This window comes from Apodemus sylvaticus, chromosome 19, assembly GCF_947179515.1.
Source record: "Apodemus sylvaticus chromosome 19, mApoSyl1.1, whole genome shotgun sequence".
NCBI classification, from domain to species: Eukaryota; Metazoa; Chordata; class Mammalia; order Rodentia; family Muridae; genus Apodemus; species Apodemus sylvaticus.
In genome coordinates, this window is record NC_067490.1 from 9491114 (window position 1) to 9496410 (window position 5297).

A 5297-nucleotide genomic window follows, 5' to 3' on the forward strand; every position below is an offset into this window, starting at 1 on the left:
GGGCCTCAGCCTCTTGGGTGCTGAGATTACAGGTGCAGGCCAGCATTCTCCCCTAAGGAAGTATTTCAGTGTTGCTTTAATCATGGGGTGCTGGCCTAGGGGATGGCCAGCTGCTCCCACATCCACACTGCATAGTTTCGTAGGTATTTGTGGGCTCTCCGCTAAATCTTCCTGCTGTCTGGCGGCTTGGCTAAATCTTCCCGCTGTCTGGAGGCGTGGCTAAATCTTCCCGCTGCCTGGAGGTGTGGCTGCACGGTGCCCAGCACGCCTGATGAATAGAGAGAGTGTCCTGCCAGTTTCTAAAGATAATGAAAACTCCCCTTTCCCTCTTGGGCTAAAATTACCCACACTACCCACACTGGGCAGGAATGGGGACTTTGCTGGGACTTCCCTGGGAAGCAGCAGGGACTTGCCTGACTTTTACTTCTCCAGATTGGAAACTGAGCCGGTGAGGGCAAGGCCAGCGGGAGGAAGTGAGCTTGCTGCTGCAGAGTTTCCGTAGTGCTTCAGCCTGGAGGAGAAAGAGTACCCCACCAAGCAGGGCACACTGGCCATTGACTGCAGCCCCAATGCAGGGTAGGGTATGGGGTGGGGGTGGGGAGCAGCCAGCCTCTGTACAGTCCAGTAAAGGATAACTGTACCGTTGAGGATATATGGCCCCTATGAGTGTGTTGGGATAGGGGAAGCCCCTACTGTAAGCCTGGGAGATAGGGTTGGCCCCAGGGACCAGGGCTCAGCCTGAACTCTATCTCTGCTCACTCCTGCTTCTGGCTGCTGGATCTGCGGCCAAGTCTCCTACCTGGCTGGCCTCAGTTTCCTTAGCTTCTCGCTGAGGGTGCTAAAGGAGTCTCCAGCTCAGAATCCTGCTGTGGGGATTCAGGTGGATGGAGTCTGCCTCGATGGCCACCATGACGCCTGCACACAGGCTGGTCCCTCATTCTCTGTGGTCACTCACACTCCCACCTCCCAGGCACCAGAGGCATGCAGTGTCCTCCTGCCTCAGACAAGGAGGAAGTTAGAGGAAAGGCGACATCTTTAGGGGCACCTCAGATAGGAAGACATCCCCGACCAGGGCTCCAGAGGGGAAGTGGAGCCAGCTAGTCTCCTAGCATCGCCCCTGCGGGGGTAGACTGTTATGTTTGATTTTTCTATGACAGCCATTGCGTGTGGCGGTGGAGTGAATCAGGTGAACATCTGGAGCAATCTGGATGGTTCTCTATGCTCCTGGGCTGTGGCTTGAAGGAAGGTGGGCCTTCCTACGATCTCACCTGCCCAGCCCTGGCTCTCCAAGGTGCTTTGATCAGCCATACCCGGGTTGTCATGGTCACAAAATAGTTTTATCCATGTAGCTTTACTGTCATATTGGTTTCACATTTTTAAGTTCTAGAAGGATCACGGCACGATTATCTGGCACAGATCTAGGATCCCTGTAAGCCGGCTTTGTCTGCTTGGGCCCGGGGCGCACGGTGTATCAGCCAGACCTGGATATGCCAGGGTGATGATTCAGCTCTTCTTCCATTCCGGTACACTGAGCAGCCTCAAACTGCTGCTTCTCTGTCTGGACAGAGCAGAACACAGCACACAGCAAGCCCGGCCCGGATGCTTCTTAACGATGCTGTTCAACCCTGTCCCCCACCCCAGTGGCCCTCTGTGAAAAAAGTTTCTGTTTGTTGCTAGGCTGTCAGGCTAGGTTAAAATCCATCTAGGGCAGCAGTTCTCCACCTGTGGGTTGCCACCCCCAACCCTTTCACAGGGGTCGCCTATCAGATAACCCTGCATAGCAGATATTTACATTACGATTCATTTGAATCCATAACAGCACCAGAGAGCAACACCAACAAATGTGCTCTCCTTGTCTCTACCCCTGGAAGCCATCACCTGCCCTGCTTCATTAAAACCTTGTCCCCGCCGCCCCCCCCCCCCCCAGTCGGGCAGTGGTGGTGCACGCCTGTAATCCCAGCACTCTGGGAGGCAGAGGCAGGCAGATTTCTGAGTTCGAGGCCAGCCTGGTCTACAGAGTGAGTTCCAGGACAATCAGGGCTATACAGAGAAACCCTGTCTCAAAAAAACCAAATCCAAAAAATCAAACAAACAAACAAAAATACTTGTCCCCAGCTGGCTGGAGAGATGGCTCACCAGTTAAGAGCACTGACTGCTCTTCTGAAGGTCCTGAGGTCAAATCCCAGCAACCACATGATGGCTCACAACCATTCCTAACGAGATCTGACTCCCTCTTCTGGAGTGTCTGAAGACAACTACAGTGCACTTACATAATATAAATAAATAAATCTAAAAAAACAAAAAACAAACCTTGTTCCCAACTCCCATAGATCACATGACAAGCCCAGTGTGGCATCATTCTAGACAACATTTGTCATGAGCAATTCCGGGAACTGGAATTCCCGGGTTTTTTGTTGTTGTTTTTTCGTTTTTTGTTTTTTGCTTTTTTCCAGACAGGGTTTCTCTGTGTAGCCCTGACTGTCCTGGAACTCACTCTGTAGACCAGGCTGGCCTCGAACTCAGAGATCCACCTGCCTCTGCCTCCAGAGTGCTTGGATTAAAGGCGTGCGCCACCGCTGTCTGGCGGAACTCCCTTTTAAACCTGATAAAGTTGACGTTAGGCACCTTCTCCATGTCCTCAAGCGCTTAGCATTCTCAGTGAGACAGTTATGTTTAGCTCTGCAGTGGAGGTATGCGCAGGACCAGCCTATGTCCTCAGGACAAGATCTCAGAGCAGCATCCATGGCTGCTCCCTTCCTGTCTATCACAGAGACTGAGGAGGTTTGCAGAGTCCTTACTGTTGGCAGGCATACACACGGTGGTGCTTCACCACAATACAGAACTTGGGTGCGAGGCTGGGAGCTTGGGCCTGCTATGTGCAGTTCCACACCCCTGAGAAAGCAAGCTGTCAGATGAGGGAAGGGTGGGGGACTTAGACTGTGGCATTTCCAGTGACTGCTGGGCTGAGAGAAGGAAGGTTCCAGACAAGAGCTCAGGAACAATTGAAACCTCTCACAGTCTGGCGAGGCGGGATGTATACTAACTACTGTGTCCCACAAACTAACTCCTGCCTTCTGGACATCTCCACCTCCCTGCTGGGTGTGCCAAGGCAGGTAGGGGGCTGCACCACGGCCCCAAGTCAGAAGGATACAGTTGCGGCTCCCTGGTCACAGGTGCCACACTGTGACAGAACCCAGTGCTCCTGGGGAGCCTGACAGCACTGGTCTCCTCCTATCCAGGGTCATGGGTCAGGAACCAATTGTAGCCTTGGCTGTTCCCTGTCTCCCGCCCCTGAGAACTCCCATCGTGGATACCAGCTATGAACCCTGAGATTTCCATCCCAGTGCTGCGGCAGGAGACCTTTTGTTCCTGGGTCCTCCACCAGGAGTGGGGAAGATACCGCCTTGCCAGGTGCCAGACTGAGGATCAGCGGGCACAGGGAGAGGTCACTCCTCCCTCACATCTGTGGCAGCCAGGCCTATGGTGCCAATATGTTCCTGCCAAAAGTTCCCAGGCCAGCGCTGGAGTTTCCCTGGGTAGGGAGAAAGTCAGTACAGGATTGCTAAGAGGAAACCGCAGGAGAGGAGAGGCTACAGTGCTGGCGGGGACTCCTGGGGACCCCATGTCACTTTCTCTAAAGAGGCAGGAGCCCTTGCTCCCAACGCTCTTCCTGCCAGCTCCTTCTTCAGAATATTTCCTCTACCCATCCCACACCCACGGATCGTGATCTCTAAGAGTCCAGCCTCCGTCTGGACCATAGCGTTGAGGGGGCCTGATAACTCTCTTTCCTTCTCCATTTTTGCAGTTCCTAGATGCTGGTGTTCCCAGAATTCCCCGTTTCCGGAGCGTTGTGTACGGCAACGCTTTTCTTGTGCTCTGTGCCCCCTGCCACATCTTGTAGGGACTAAGCGTGAGTGCGCATGCGGGTCCCAGCTCCTCCGGAAGGAGTATGTGGTAACTCTCAGCTAAGGCCTTTGAAAGCCCTATTTCCCAGCTCCTGAGAACTGTCTGGAAACACCTCTCTCAGCTGGGAAGCAGGAGGCTCCTGGGGCTGCGCCCTCCTGCTGACTTCCACAAGGCCAGGCTCTCCCTCGGCCTTCTTCCACACCTGTGTGGACAAGCCAGGAGTGGCTGCCAGCTGGAGCAGAGCCTGGGGCACCTAAGGAAAAAGATCCTCACTTCCTGCCTCCCTGGGTCCCTGTAAACTCTCATACTACCAACGGCCCTGGCTCCCTCCTAATCCTGTGTAGAATGCACGGTGTCGGTGTGTAGAACGCAGTCCGCCAGAGCAAAGCAGCCGCCATTCTCTACAGGTGCCTGGGCATGCGTACAAGCGCCCATCTCAGTAGGGCCTGTTACCTAAGGATTTTCCCTCGGAGAAGGAGGGGCTTGGGATGCTCTCCTGAGATTCCAGCTTCTTAGCCCCAGCCGCTTGTATGCAATTTTGCTCTAATTGGACATGGCCTCGAAAGCTGCTAGAGGATACAGGAGGTTGTTGGAAGGGAGCTGACTATGAAGCCACAGGGAAGCCATAATCCATGACAAGTGTAGAGTTTCCAGTGTTCCTTTTTGGGGTCGCCCATGTTCTGTAAGCCCGCCCATTGATTCCTGCGGGGTGACTTTGGTGGAATTGTACTTCCCTTTGTTGTCGGGGTGGGGTGGGGGGCTTAGAAGGAGGTTTATAAACCTGTGGTTTGTTTGAGACTGGGTGGCGCTACCTAGTCCCGGGTGCCCTGAACAAGCGCTGTAGGCCGGGCTTGCTTGGATTTCTTTGCCAATTTCTTGATCAGGTCACAGTGGAAACCACTCAAGGGTTGGTGGTCTGGAAACTCCAGAGCCAGAACCAGGAGGAAAACCCCAGTCCAGGTGGCCAGGAGGGGGAGGGGAGGGGAGGAGGGAGGGCACAGCCTGGCACAGAGGGGAAGGGTGTCTTAAGTTGGCAAAGGAGAGCGACTATGGAAAGCCTGGGAGGACTCCTGGAGGCCACTGAGTCATAGCCGGTTATTTTGTCATGGAACACTGCCGGGCAGTGGTGGCACATGTCTTAAATCCCAGCACTGATCTACAGAGTGAGTTCCAGGACAGCCAGGGCTACACAGAGAAACCCTGTCTCAAAAAACCAAAAATAAATAAATAAATAAATAAATAAATTCTTCTTTCCTCCCTTCCTCCCTCCCTCCCTCTCTCTTTCCCTCTTCCCTTCTCCCTCCCTCCCTTTCATCATCTTGCCACATCTCAATGTACTACTTTTGCATACGCGCAGAGGCAGGACAACCTCGTGTGTCATTCTTCTGGTG